This window comes from Canis lupus, chromosome 4 (assembly GCF_048164855.1).
Source record: "Canis lupus baileyi chromosome 4, mCanLup2.hap1, whole genome shotgun sequence".
NCBI classification, from domain to species: domain Eukaryota; kingdom Metazoa; phylum Chordata; class Mammalia; order Carnivora; family Canidae; genus Canis; species Canis lupus.
The window spans coordinates 1,757,904-1,774,192 of NC_132841.1; the positions used below are offsets into that span (position 1 = coordinate 1,757,904).

A 16,289-nucleotide genomic window follows, 5' to 3' on the forward strand; every position below is an offset into this window, starting at 1 on the left:
AGCTCAGATCGTGATCTCAGGGTCTTAAGATCGAGCCCTGCATCTGGCCCCCAGCTCAACAGGGAGTCTGCTTGGGATTCTCTCTCTCTCTGCCTCTGTCCCTTCCCGCCCCTCTCTGTCCCTCCCCATCCTTCCCTTTCTCTCTCTCTCTCTCTCTCTCCCTCTCTCAAATAAATAAATCTTTTACAAAAATGAAAAGAAAGAACACTTCTTAAGTAGTAAATTAAAGTCTCTGCATTAGCATGTTAAGATGGTTAACCATACTCTTTCACCTTAGCTGTGAACTGAATACTAGACAGGAAAACAAGATGATCAACACCATGGGTAAGGCTGCAAAGTGTGTAAGCCCTGTCTCTGATACCAGGGAATGTCAGGAAAGCAGGCACCCAGGGCAAAGTGTTAAAAACAAAAAGAAAAATAAACCAAAAAAAAAAAAAAAAAAAGCCCAGCCAAGTTATCCATCTGGATGGATGTTAGAGCATTGGTGTCAAAAATGGATGTCGGCCTTATAAAGAGAAGAGCTTGTCAAAGGGAAGAGTGATTCAGTTTGAGGGAACTAAGAACTGTTGGAAGTGAGGAACTGATTGAACAGGTAAGAGTTGTTACAAACTGGACTGTGTATCTGTGTGTAGCATGTGGTGCCGTTGGTTGAAACCCATATTCAAGATGGTGGGGCTAGTTGAGAGAAACGTGTGTGGATGTTTCTTCACACAGAGCTTTTGGATTTTCCCTTATTTTAAATGTGACACACAGAACCAAACTGAGTATTCTTCAGTCGTGCTCCGACTGGTGCCTGGGATAATGAGCATAATAATATTTCCTGTGATGTGGAGACTATGTCCATAAATGATAGCCCAAAGTTGGGGTTTTAGTTGTTACATCCTACAATGGGCTTCTACTGAAGTTTGTGGCCAAATGAATTCTTTAGACCTTTTTGTTCTACATGCAAGCCAGGGCTTCTCTTGTCTTTTATCTGTATGATAACATTTTTAATTTAAATATAGGATTTTATGTTTATTCTTGTTATATTTAATCTTTTCTGTTTTGATCCAGCAATTCAAATTCGTCATGCCAAAAATTCAAATTGCTAAATAAGGGATATGAGTAAGCTGTGTTCTGTCTTACCTAGGGAAAGTAAGGAATTTCAAGTTAAAAATGCATCCTGAAGAATTTGGGTAAGATATAAAGAATTTCATAAAGGAAGGGTCAGAGAAGCTCAAATATACACAGGGAAAAATTTTGGTCTCAACTTTGTAAAAATTTATCAAGGTCCTTTTTCTTAAATTATCAAGTTTTATCTTATTAAAAGTGATTAAAGCATAATGCTTTAAGTAAGCTTTTATCCCTATCTCACGGTGAATTGGCCACCCATTCTTTGTATCCCAAATACATCTTGTTTTATATGTAGGTCATAATACTAGTAAGAAGTACTACTCTTCTTTGCACACTGGTCTCCTTTTTATGCTCAATTGTGAGGTTCTTGGGGATAGGAATCATATCTTATTGATCTTGATATCCCCAGATATAATGGACATTTAAAATATTTTTAGTGGGACACTTGAGTGGCTCAGTGGTTAAGTGTCTGCTTTTGGCTCAGAATGTGATCCTGGGGTCTCGGGATTGAGTCTGGCATTGGGGCCCCTGCAGGGAGCCTGCTTCTCCCTCTGCCTATGTCTCTGCCTCTCTCTGTGTGTCTCTCATGAATGAATGAATAAGTAAACAAACAAACAAACAAACAAATAAATAATCTATTAAAAAAGATTTTTAATGGTTGACTTAATAGATCACCGAATGAACTGGAGGCAAAATATGAAACATCCAGCATCTACTATATTTCTGGCTGAACTAGAGATCTTCATGGGCAAAGCCACTGCTTGGCCTCCTGAGGAGATGAATGGAGGGAGTCAAACAGACCAGGTGATCTATTAAGGTGACCTGGAGTCACACGGATCCATCATGTTCACAATTTTAGGTCTAAGGCCGATTACATACAAACATTATAATATGCCTCAGAGAAGAATCTAAAATAATAGAAGTTTTTTTTTAATTCACGATGTTTAAAATGTGGATTTTCATATAAAAATCAAAGATACTATTATTTTATATTCATAACTAAGGTATTCTATGACATTTGTAAATAAATTGTCTTCTAAAGTCATGCATTTAATGAGGACTTCTATAGTACTTCAAATGCAAAGTCAGAAATATAGTTTTATACAATTTTCATGTACTAATATATGCTTTTTATTTTCATGAACAGTACTTGCATTTGGTGCCTTGAATCATCTTTGACAGAGAAATGCCTACAAATGTAGGAGGCTATTTTCACTCAGTTGAGTGATTTAGTAGATATTAAATTTGGTTCATCATTGAAATCAGTACATTATTCATAAGTAATACATTGCTTGATTCTCTTATAATGATGCTTCAATAACTCATTAAGGTAACAATTTTGCTTTTTTATAACACCTAAAGGTCTAAGGTGGCTTTATAAACCCATTTCCTTTCCTACAAAGTTGTCTGGGCATTTATGAACTATCATATACATGCACATACATGCATTCCATTTCTTACATAGCTAAAGCCTGTGGTTTTTGTTGTGGTTGTTTTGTTTTGTTTTTGTAAAATGTTGTTATAGGCAGCATCTTCCCCAGCCTGAGCACCCAGAACTAATGACATTCTGGTTCTTCTGTCACAGAGCAGGACACTATGGTACAAGACATATGTATATATGTTTTTTCAAAATTTAGCTCAGTGCCCTTGGTTTTATTTTCCTTTTGATTTTCAAAATCATCTTTTGTTCACAAAAGTAAGACAACTGTCTCCTCAAGCAATATAACATCTGAAAACAGAAAATGAAAAGAACAACTGAACATTTTTATTGGGGCTTGATTATCGTCACACATGGAATAGATAGATGATCACTGACTCAGTCAACATTTGCTGGTTGAGCTTTTCTCAGATACCATGCACTCTGCCACCTATTGGAGGTCTATGAATTCTATAGACAGATACTTGGTTAACAATAATAAAAATATCTCCCTATGATAGAGAGACACTTCCAGACATAGGACTTCATCTCCAAAGACCAGTGTCAACTGAACAGTGTGAAGTTTGATCGATATTCTAGATTATAGTTTCATAAATATTGTCCCCAGGCTCATCTACTCCCAAGGAGCCGCAGGAATGGTATTCTAACTAGCAAATGAACCAATCTGCATACATGCTTAAATCAAGTTTGTTTAAAATTAGAAAATGGCATAATGCATACAAAAGTTTTTATGCAATATTCGCACAGAATTTAAAATATGCTACATGGTTTGCATTAAGAGAGCAGAGATGTGTAGCTCATCTATGGGTCTCAGAATGTTTGAAAACCAAACTTTAAGAAACCTTTGTACTTAGGTAAAAACAGGAAAATAAAAAAGTAGGAAAATAGAATGCACAAGCTTATTTACTGGTCTAATAAAAGTACACTTAGTAGATGTGAGAGAGCTACATCGGTTAACCAGATATATAAAATTTAAGTCAACATGAAGCTTCTTTCATTGCTTAGCCCAAGAGAAAGTTTCATTATAAAAATGTGAGAAAATGTTTCTGTTTGCCAGAACAGGCTTTTTTAACTGTGGCTGTAATTCCTGAATTAAGCCCTGGAAAAATGCTGTTCACGGGCTAGAGAAATGGAGAAAGGAGGGCAGTGTAGGGCAGAAAGACGGGCAGATAAACAGAAAAATAAAATAAAGACTGGTGTCTGTAGGTAATTTAAACAGTTTTGCCAACCTTACTATTTTAATTGCATAGCTGGTTTAAAATGCCCCAATGCACTGACCTCATGGGCCACCATCGGCCTCCCCATGTCCCAACTTGGCTTAAATGATAGAATTTCCTGATAACAAGAGACAGTCCTTTCAGGTTTGTGTGTTTGGGGTGGTCTTCCTTCCTTCCATATTTTCCATCAAAAGGAAAAGAGTTGCAGTAAACTAACTGGTAAGAACTGGCCTCTCTGGGGTGTGCCATTTACAGGATGGAGGGCTGAGATCTCTGCTCAAGAGGGAACTGGCAGCGTTTCACTGTCTGCCTGTGGTGAGTGTCACAGTTCTGAAGGACCTAACTCGTTGCTCCGCTCAACACCTGTGGGTTAGGCTGAGGGCCCACCTGCCAGAGGAAGGGTCACCCCGAGCTGACTCTGGTCTGCCTGTGACAAAACATGTGAAGTAGAGCTGAGGTCAGTCCTCCTCTGGTTCAGGTAAGAGGACATGCACCGAGCTTTCTCTACAAACCTGGAAAGTTACAGCCCCAAGAATTTAGAAGGAGCCCCAGATTTGTCCATTAGTCATATTTTTAAATCCGTTACCAAAAAGACCTGTGTTGGGAGATGCTACAATCCATCCTAAATAAAAGTGAAGCATCAACCTTTCCTTTTCTCTTCCTCTCTACCAGAGAGAACCTAGAAAGAATGAGAGACAATAAACCAGCACCTCAAACTTCCAGTACCAAGCCTAGAACTGGCTGTAGCTCATTATGTATCTCAGAAAGTGCAAGAAAATAATTTTAACTTACTCCAGAAATTTAAGAAGCCTCCTAGCACATTTTTTTCTTGACTGCCAAAGTTATAATCTGCACACAGAAATAAAAAGGAAGCAGGCAACATATCTGCTTTATAACATCCCAAAATATATAATGAAAAGAACTGAAATGTTTCTCCAAGAACACCTGAATAATTTATAAACAAATTAATGGTGAATTTAAGAATAATCTCCTTGACACATTGAAGAATGGGAAGGGGATTATTTTTTAGCCTTTTGTTTTGGTTCTAAGAGGTATCTAAAATTTTGTTTCTGTCTGTGTTTTGATTCCTGAGTATCGAAGCCCTGACATTTGCTTTGAGAAACTTCCATGAGGCAAAAAATAGACTGTGGTCCAAGCTCACCTCTGCAGTTTTCACAAAAATACCTTTATGGCGGCATGGGCCACAGTTTTATATTAGTAGGCTTTGGTGTAATTCCAGAGCTAAAATCCACTAGAGATAGCAACAAAAAAAAAAAACCTATATAACTTGCCATCAGTTCTGACTCGGCTTGGCCTCAGATACTGTCTTAGAAGAATCAAAACATCTTTATCACATCAATTCACAGACATCATAGGTCTCTGGAACTGTCTGCTTTCTGAAGCAGAGCAGGGTTAGATAGAAACTGTTCCTTCAAAAAGACAGTGTAGATGGAAAGCCAATCTATCAAATCAGGCTTTGCATCATGATTGATTAATGGAGTTCGCCTAGCAAGATCACGGTCACTGGGCCTAAGGATTCTCATATCTAAAATAAGAATGACAAATAAAACTGACATTGTAGAGAACTTTTTTTTTCAAGTAGTTGCCAAGTGCTGTGGCACTAAGAAGTGTCCAGGATCATGGAGTTCTTTCCCTTTCTCCTGAATGCTGTGCAAAATTTGATATAAGATGGTGACCAAGTTTACAGACCTAGTTTATTTTGATATGGCTACTAAGAATTCACATTCTGTCTCATCAAGTACTAGGATTCACTAAACTACAATTCTCCACTGGCTTTCATAACATTCAGCCTGAGGAAGAAGGGAGGTTTTCTGCCTGCCAAGCACTTACAGTCACCTTACACTATGAACATCAGACGCAGGCTACACTGGACCCATTCAGCTCAGTGTTTACCCTTGAGCACTTCTGTTTAGGGGAAAAGCTGATATGGGGGCTTTTGATGACAAGATGATCAAAGGCAAGGTGTTCCTTCTACATACCTCTGAACTATGAAAAGTTACCAGGGTCCCATTCCATGAATGCATCACATCTTATCTTGCTTCAATCATCCCAATCCTTCTTCTAATGTTAGAAATATTGCTCAAGATCTTTGCCTATTGACCTCGGCTTCAACTATGTCTCTACTATCATCAAATAAAATAACTTTCTCTCCTGACCAGCTGGTTGACTCTCACAAAGGTCCCGGACACCTATTTTTTCTCCCAGATGACACAACTGGATAATCGCAAGAGAGGAAGGGCAATCCTTCTTATCCAAATGAAATGTCCAGATTATTATCCAGATTATCAGTATCAAAGTGTTTACAGACATCTGCCTACAGATATATGTCTGAAAGTATGTGTAGTTATATATATATATATATATATATATATATATATATATATATATATTCATTGTATCTCCAAACAATCATGTAAGTCATTTTTCAAGTTTTATTTTGTTGCTTCATGAAGAACTATTGCCTCTTAAAGCTGTAAGTCATGGGCCTATTTGAATTATTCCAACCAGAATCGAGTGCATACATTCACAAAATAATTTGACCTTCGAATTAAAATACTGAACTCCAGGTCTTTTTTTTTTTTTTAAGAGTTCAGTTAGTTATTCATGAGACACACACACACACACACACACACAGAAAGAGAGGCATAGACAAAGGTACAGGGAGAAGCAGGCTCCATGAAGGGATCCTGATGTGGGACTCGATCCCAGGACTCCAGGATCATGTCCTGGGCCAAAGGCAGGCACTAAACCGCTGAGCCACCTAGGGATCCCCTGAATTCCAGGTCTTAATGAGCTTCTGGAGTATCAGGGAAGGCAATTTACATACTGCTAGTCAACACGATATCCATGCCACCAACAGATGCTTTTCCAACTGGCGTTTCGAATGAATTATGAGGAACACACCTTGAGCTGAGGAGAGAAGATGTCCTTACATGGGGCACTTTATGGCGACTAAATCTGAATAGTAACGAGAATCTTCTAAACCCAGACCTTCTTGACTCTCTTCTCAACACAAGCTGTTAGCCACTCTCAACAGTTCCCAAAGATTTAGTTTGTATCCTACCATTTTAAAAAATATTTTATTTATTTATTCATGAGAGACACACGGAAGAGAAAGGCAGAGACATAGGCAGAGGGAGAAGCAGGCTTCCTGCAGGAAGAGCCCGGTGCGAGACTTGATCCCAGGATTCCAGGATCATGTCGTGAGCCAAAGACAGACACTCAACCACTGAGCCATGCAGGCGTCCCTGTATCACACCAATTTTAAAGACTATTTTGTGTTTACTCTTACCCTCACTTTTCTCTTCTTATATATGCTCTTAACTACTAAAATATTTTAATTCAGCTTTAAAAAACTATAAAATAATGGTTATTTAAAAAAATTAAAAGCCCAAGAATTTGAAATAGACAGTAATTATGGGCATTTGTGTTTTCCATCTCAGTCACTCAGAGGGTTATTCCAGTCAAATCTGAGAGAAACAGAGCTTGGCTCTGACATTCTGATGCTGAGCATGGTCTGGGAGGAGGTAAAGGGGTTCTGGGGCCAGTTGGCAAGGGGAAAAGCAGATCTTGTCCCAGAGTCAAGACTTCTTCATTTAATGGAGTCATAAGGTTTGAATCTATGGTGTGTTCACTGGGCAGCAGGCTAGAAGAGAACCCATAATTTAAAACAATTTTTTTCTAAATAGTCACAAGATTTTTGCAACACTTCCCCAGCTAGAGTAAATAAAAATGAATGATTAGTAACTATTCTGACAATAAAAATGTGCTGGGTGATAAAAATTAAAACAAAGTCCTCTTATGGTGATTACACTGATGACTTTATATTGTCATGATGCCAAATGAAGGGAATTAAATAAATCTTACATTTCTGCTCAGAAAAGTGGGTGTAGGGGAGGAGAAAAGGGAGAGAAAAGGAGGACAAAATTAGCAAAATTATTTTCAAAGTAACTCTTAGCTAAGTAAATTAACCAGTAAAAATAGGTTCTGAGACCTATTATCCCTATATTAAATTGATCTACATTACTGTAGTTCTTTGTGTCTATGTCCTATCTTCTCAACTAAATTGTCCAAAACTTTGAAGACACACACTGTGCCTTATATGTTCTATATTTAGCACAGTTTCAGACATAGGAGAGGTGTTTACTAAATATTTTTTGAACAAATGCATTCTTTCTTGTGCCTAGCATTTAGTAAGCACTTAGTAAATATAAGCATTTTTGAGACTCATGATATACTTGGCTATTTCCATGTTTTATAAACTCAATGAATCATTTACAGTTAAGCTATAAACAAATACATATGAATATTTAATATAAAATATTACAAATTGTATTAACATACTTGCTTTCCACATGCTTTATTCGTACACGAGACCTGCCCTCATAAAATGTCACTCTCCCAAGGAAAACAGACAGTTATGAACTAAAGTGTGGTGGATAGAGATATGGGGAAGTCACATGGTCCAGAGCAAGCAGAGACTCATCAAATGGGTGACAGGGGAGATGTAGGCTAGCCCCAGTAGTCAGCCTGAGTGAAAGCATGGGTATGAGTGAGCTCTCACATCAGAGAAGCCCAGAGACATGAAGCCTGGTGGGAGGGCGGCAGGGAAAGAGAGTGGCTTATGGTGAGTCCAGAGAGCTCACCGGGGACCATGTCTGAAGATGGCTTGCAAATTGAATAAAAGCCATTGTACTTGATCCCAAAGAAGACACTCAAAGGGTTCTGAGTGAACTCACAGCTTGATCCCATCAGAAAGACCCATGTGATTTTGGAAAGTTTCCATTAGTCACTGTGTGAAGAATAGATTCTAGAGGGGAGAGACTTCGTTAAGGGGCTTAGTTAAGGCTATGGTGCCATTTCAGTAACTCAGATGACAGAGAATGGTGCCATGAGCTGGAATGGCACCGAAGAGATGAATTTGAGAGACTGAGAGCCAAAGAATGTTTAGTTTGAGAGGTGGTGTGTTTGAAGTGTGTGGCACACGGGAAGTGGTGTGGAATAAAATGAAATGCAGGATATACTGTTCTGGAGCCCAGGACACCTTCAATATCCAGGGATATTAGCACGTGACTAGTGGCCAAAGCCACACTGTGCATGGGTTCTCAGGTAGGAGATTCACCACTTGGTTGAAGAATGTTGCTACAAGTAGAAAATGGAATTTGTGGTAAAATATTCAAAAGGTAGGTACTATAGACTTATTTACTTTACACAGAGATGGTTCATTTTTTTAATGAGATAATAATACAGATTAAAAATAAGTATTTTTAGCAAAGCAAATCTGCTAATTCTCTAAGCTGATGGTGCAGTCTAAATCCTCTTCAGTTTGACATTTTCAGGGTAGTAAAAGCAGAGGCAAAAGTCAGAAGGATTAGCGCTGCCAGAATCTGTATTATCCAATAGTATCCTGTGTTTGTAGCACATAACCTGGTTCACTCAGAACACAATTTAGCTTCACTATGCTCTCTTACAAGAAATTCAAAGCTTTAGTTACTTAAATGGCATCGATTTGCAAAATAGGTTAAAAGTCCTACAAATATTTGGCTGTTATGTTTTCATTCATATGTATCTTTTTATAGTATTGTCACAACATTATGGCAGAGATGAAAAAGGACAAAAAGAAAAGGTATCTCACATCATTTGTGGAACTTATTTTCCTCTGCTCTGTACACAGTTGAAAGTATGAAAATATTTCTCCTAATTTCTTTTCAGAATAGCAAACAAACAGACACAGAGTTGACACACAGGCTTTGGAGGCAGGCAACCTAAGTTCAGGCCATGGCTCTTCCACTGACTTGCTAAATGACACCCTAAACTTCAGTTTTATCATCTATAATACAGAACATCAGCTACCTTTTAGGGTTACCTGTGAGATACATTATTAAATGAGATAATACAATAACAATAGCCAAACTGTGGAAGGAGCCTCGGTGTCCATCGAAAGATGAATGGATAAAGATGTGGTTTATGTATACAATGGAATATTCCTCAGCCATTAGAAACGACAAATACCCACCATTTGCTTCAACGTGGATGGAACTGGAGGGTATTATGCTGAGTGAAGTAAGTCAATCGGAGAAGGACAAACATTATATGTTCTCATTCATTTGGGGAATATAAATAATAGTGAAAGGGAATATAAGGGAAGGGAGAAGAAATGTGTGGGAAATATCAGAAAGGGAGACAGATCATAAAGACTCCTAACTCTGGGAAACGAACTAGGGGTGGTGGAAGGGGAGGAGGGCAGGGGGTGGGGGTGAGTGGGTGACGGGCACTGAGGGGGACACTTGACGGGATGAGCACTGGGTGTTATTCTGTATGTTGGCAAATTGAACACCAATTAAAAAATAAAATTATTATTAAAAAAAATAAAAATAAATGAGATAATGTAATTAAGATATCTGCATAGTGCTGGTCACCCATAAATCACTCAACACATGGCTAACCATGGTGAATTGTGTCCAGTTAATGCTTGGCCCTTAATCATGTCAGCACTCACAAGGTGACCGGTAGAGGGAGTTTGGCTTTGCAGGTCCTCAATAAATATTTGCCCAATGGAAACTCTGTAAGCATCTGATACATCTGCTCAGATGTATCTAAACCCAGACCTTCTTGACTCTCTTGCTCACACACACATGCATGTACATACATGCAAACGCATGAACACACACTCGCACACACATGCGCCAACAGGAAAGTCTCAGCAATCTCCGTAAGAAGAGAGAGCGCTGGTATCAGAAAGCCCTGGGTTCAAATTCCAGCTTTGTCACCTGCCAGCTGTGTGACGTTAAACAACTTATAATCCTCGAAGCTTTGATTTCTCCATCTGCAGCAGAAGAGTAACAATCCTCTATCTCATAACAAAGTTTTGAAATTTCAATAAGGTAACTATATTATAAGTCCTTAACACATTCCTCCTCCCCCTTCTCATTACTAATATTCACAGTCAAGAAACAAAACCATACAAGTAAGAGTATGTGTTCTGTCCTGTTACTTCAATGGCTCATATAGTAATTTCTTACCAAAAAATCCTTAATTAAAATGAATATTAAGGGCTGTGTTGAGAGGATTATGAAAAGAGGTGATGAAATGCAACTCTGGACTACTTAGAGGTCTCTGTAAAGGGCCATGTCCCTGGGTCACGGCCAAGTGCTCAGAGTGTGACCCAAACAGCCCATGGTGGTCAGACACCCTAGAGGCAAATAGTCCTCTGTTCCAGTGGTGGAGAGAGGTGCTAATCTGAAAATTCATCCTAAGAAGCACTTTCATTGAAAACTTCCTATATGTTAATATCACATAAAATTTCTTAACTTCTATATAATGAATATGAATATATACAATAAAATACAAATATAAATATAAAAATTATTTATAATTTTTATTATTTAAAAATTATTGTATAAAAATAAAATACAAATATATAAATTTATATATAAATAGAGAAGCTCTCTAATAGGGAATTAAGTGTTTTTTTAAAAAGATTTTATTTATTTATTCATGAGAGAGAGAGGCAGAGACTCAGGCAGAGGGAGAAGCAGGCTCCATGCAGGGAGCCCGACGTGGGACTCGATCCCGGGACTCCAGGATCACTCCCCTGGCCGAAGGCAGGCGCTAAACCGCTGAGCCAAGGGATCCCCTGGTCCTGTCAGTTTTGATAAATTCTCGATGACCACAAATCAATCACTTATGGTTTTCTTCTTTGGTTTGAGTGAGAATAAGAATGACTTTCCAGCAAGCCATAAACAGTTGCTAAAGTTTTCACCAAAAGAGAAGATTATATAAATAGTTGAAAAGTGTGAATAGCATGGAGGAATTTTAGTTTCCTTCCTCGTTAGATAATAGCATCTTAACAATTTAATTTAAAAAGAAAATATGGAAACTGATCACAATATTCAGTTAAATTTATTTATTTATTTATTTATTATTTTTAAAGATTTTATTAATTTATTCATGAGAGTCACACAGAGGGAGGCAGAGACATAGGCAGAGGGAGAAGCAGACTCCCTGCCGGGAGCCCGTTGTGGAACTCGATCCCAGGATCCTGGGATCATGACTGGAGCTGAAGCCAGATGCTCAACCACTGAGCCACCCAAGGGTCCCTTAGTTAAATATATTTAGTCAATTTCTTTTCAACTAACGTCGTGTTTTGTGTGTGCATGTGGGTGTGTTTTCTGAATAACATGGTCTGATTCCAAGAGACATGGGAAAATGTTGAAGGAAGTCATGTCATCTGTGTATTCACAAACACTCCTGGTGACAGAGGAGGGGGTACGTAATGAACAGGGTCAACGCAGATGCATATAATACTGTTCACTAAATTCATCCAGTACCAAACTTTGGACAAAAGACATGGACCAATGATCCATACCTGACAACAGCTAAGTAACAAGGCAGTCTGGCAGAGTGGTTAGGACTATTAGAGCCAGGCTGCTTGAATTCAAATCTCAACTCAAATACTTTTGAACCATAGGACCCCTGGACAAATTACTTGACTCACCCATGCCTTGGTTTCCTCCTCTGTAAAATGGTGATGATAGCTGCCTACCTCGTAGTGTTTTTGTGAAGATCAGTAAGTTCACCTACACATATAAAACACTTCTAGAAAAAACAAACAAACAAACAAACAAACAAAAAAACACTTCTAGCAATGCATGCCATCCTGTGAGGACGAAGTATTAATTATTAGAAAGGACCGATAGGAACATTGTAAAAGATATAAAACTCAAAAGAAGTTAAAGGGCACAGCACTTATTAAAAGCAAGAAAGATTATTTTAGGAGTAAGGAAGATCACATTGATGACTTTGGGGTAATTGAGTTATGTTACTAGATGAAAAAGGGACGTGCAAGAAACTGAAAATTCTCCAGCTTTTAATATATTTCTTGTCTTCTTGAGCTCCTGAGTGGATGGGAAAAAGCTAAGATGAAATCCCAACTCTAGTTACAGGAAAGCCAGGATTTCACAAGGGGCTCCTCCAAGGGGGTTCCATGAGTCTTGCCTCTGGGGAAACAATTTATAGGTACTGAAAGAATCCACAAGCAAGAATATTTAGTCCTGACTGGCGACCTTTAAAACCACATACAGGGATCCCTGGTTGGCTCAGCGATTTGGCACCTGCCTTCGGCCGAGGGTGTGATCCTAGAGACTGGGAATTGAGTCCCACATCGGGCTCCCTGCATGGAGCCTGCTTGTCCGTCTGCCTGTGTCTCTGCCTTTCTCTCTCTCTCTCTCTCTCTCTATCTCATGAATAAATAAAATCTTAAAAAAAATAAAACCATATACAGCACACCAAGAGTTCCTATAATTCTGGAAAATGTAAACTGTCACCAAGATTCAGTAATTCGGAGAAATGTGTGATGTAATAAAACCGGGGTCAGAAAGGCATTTAACAAGGTCTATCATGATATCTCCATTCAATTCATCATTCATTCAACAGATATTTCATAAATGCTCAGATTATGCCAGAATAGAATTCAGTTCTCTTATTTGAGAGAAGTGGTGAGACATTCATGCTCATAAATATAATAATGGGATGGTGAGAGAATTTAAAACATAAAATTGAGTGGTTCATCAGTTAACTAGCTGACTCTTGAGTTCAGCTCAGGTCATGATCTCAGGGTTCTGGGATTGAAACCCTCAACAGACTCCATATTCAGTGAGAAGTCTGCTTGAGAATTCATTCTCTCCCTCTCTCTCCACCTCTCTTCCTACTTGCTCTCCCTCTCCCTTCTCTCTCAAATAAATAGAAAATGTAAAATGTAAAGTTGATAGGATCTTGTTGCTTGATAAAGCGGGGATGAGGAACTTTAGAGTCACTCCAAGTTTTCTGAATGGGGTAACTGTACATTAGTCGTTCTCAATGGCCCCCAACAAGCAGTCCCCTGGTTGCACAGGGATACTTCCGAAGCCAATTACAACTACACATTTTGGGTGGGAGACCAGGAGATTCTGGGTCAGGTCTCTGGGCAGAGTCCTAGTGATCTCTTAGTGTAAAAAGCTTTTGAGGTGGTTTTGATATTCATCTAGGCTTCAGAAATGCTGAAAAAATTAATAATTAATAAAGTTAATAAATAATTAATAACCCAAGATAGTGAGATTCATTTCATAAAACCTGACACACCCGACTCTGTCCATTTTGGTTAAGTCAGGTCATTTTCACAATAATCACGTAAGAAGTTACAGACTAATGATACAAAAAAAGTATCATTTGATTATAATGTCATAGAGTGCCTCTTCTGAATGTCCTCAGATTCTGTAGCATAATCCTTTGAATGCTGACCGTGGTAGTAAATTCTGACCTTTACTGAGAGATTTAGTTTTTGGAAAAATTCCAGTTATTCAGAGCTAAGTAATATCAATAGGTGCATAATTACTTGTTAATATTCCTGAACAAAGTGGTATCAATGAAACATATGAAATCTATATCTTAGTAAAACTCAGAAAATAATTCTGGTAAATATAAAAATATGAAATATAACATATAAAATATGAAAATGTACACAGAGATTTCTTGAACCAGAAACTGCAAAGCCACAAGACACAGATTCAGAAATGTACTCAAAGTAATTGCACACAGAGATGGGGCTATAAATTACTGTAACCTGCAAAAAGCTCTACCTGGCCTTCCATAAAGACAATCATCTGTGTGATCGGACTTCAGGGTTCTCCAGGGACTACATCTTACCAAAAAAAGTCTCATTTCTTTGGTTCACTGTAGACATTCAAAATCCACCCGTAAGTGTTCTATTTCTCAGGCTAAAGCATTGACCATTATAAAAATGCAGATACCCTTGGGATGGATGACATAATAAGCCCTCTCAGATACTAATGTCTTCACATTAATAAGTCTGTCATTTCCTTCATGAACAGGGTTTTGCTAGAACTGTAATGATTCTCATGAGGGATCAGAGGCCCCATAATGGGCACTTGGGGGAAGTGCCACTGACAGGAGAAGTGAGGATGCTGTAAACAGGACTTGCCTCCTTCACGATAATGTACAGCTTGGGCATATTTGAAATGGCAACACATAAATCTAACAGGAAGCAGGATTTGTGAAAAAAAATAGAATGTTACATTCAAACATGGTGCATTTTATGAAGGATTTTTAGAATTTTTATTTGTTTATTCATGAGAGACAAAGAGAGGCAGAGATCTGGGCAGAGGGAGAAGCAGGCTCTTCGAGGGGAGACCAACATAAGACTCCACCCCAGGACCCAGGATCATGACCCGAGCCAAAAGCAGACACTCAACCACTGAGCTACCCAGGCATCCCTTTATGCAGGATTTTACAAGGAAATAGGTAGCAATGCAAAATCATTAAACAGTTGTATTCAGAAGCAATCATTATTCCAAAACCCAAGTTCAAGTGGATGTTGCTAACAGTCTTAAGAATTTATATAACCATCATTGTGCAACTGTGAGAGAGGGGAGGGGATGATGCATGTGGTTGTGGCAACACCGGTCATGTGACACACCCTCCCCCCTTCCGTGAGATTATGTGTCAGTCTCAAATGAGCTGGCCTGCAGGTTTGGCCCATCCTCATCTCAGATATGAGAACTGCTTTATGATGAATTTTCTCTGAATGGCTTGTTTTCTACTCTGGTTTTCAAAATGTGTATGAACAAAGAAGGATTTCTCATTTTAAAATAAAACTAGAAGGATAAAGGTCATAGCATAACTTCATCAATGAACAAATACCAAAAGAAAGAAAGAAAAAAGAAAGAGGGGGAGGAAGGGAAGGCTAGATAGAGGAAGGGAGGAAGTAGAAGAAAGAAAATGGTACACAAGATAAGACCAGAACAATACTTAGTTGGAGATTAGAAGCCTCTGGATCAGAGTCCTTTACAAATTTAGAGGAAGAATCACAAACAGATGAAGTTTCTAGTATTCCAGTTTCAATGTAAAGATTTCAAATGGGCTTGAAAATTCTGGACAGCTTGTGATCATCATTTTTTCCCCTGGAAACGTTTTTATATGGAGAAAGAAGTAACTCAGCTTTAAAGCTAAAATCTCTGTATGTTTAATTTTTATCCAGAAGGCTTTTGCTTCTGTAGGTTTGCAAGCACAAGCATATTTTTCAGACGGTCACAAAGGCGAGATGTTGGTTTCTTTGCTATGATGAAGCACTTGTGATCCACAGTAACTATGCAGACATGGTGAACTTTCATTACTTCCTCATCATGGACCAAACTGCTCGCCAGTTACTTCTCTCAACCTTGCTTTAAACTAAGAGTCATTCTGACGTTCGCTCTGATGACATTGTCTGAAGAATCTCAAGTACCTCTTCTAACCAAGGTTATTTCACTTAAAATTGCCATTAGCTACAATCCCTGGGAGGAGAGGCATAGGATGAGGGGAAAGGTCTAGCCTTGTGGGATGAATAAAAAAAACAAAATGTGGTGTATACATATGATGGAATATTATTCAGCTCTAAAAAGGAAAAAAATTCTGATGCAGGCTACCCATGAATGAACCTAACAAACATTAAGCTAAGTAAAATA

General features: G+C 38.4%; 1 protein-coding gene across 17 annotated transcripts in view; it reads right to left on the bottom strand.

Annotated features, from left to right (window-relative positions):
• LOC140631715 (transient receptor potential cation channel subfamily V member 3-like) overlaps positions 1-16,289 on the bottom strand; it is a 541,542-nt gene that overhangs the window by 359,443 nt on the left and 165,810 nt on the right. The gene's annotated exons all lie outside the window — the stretch shown is intronic.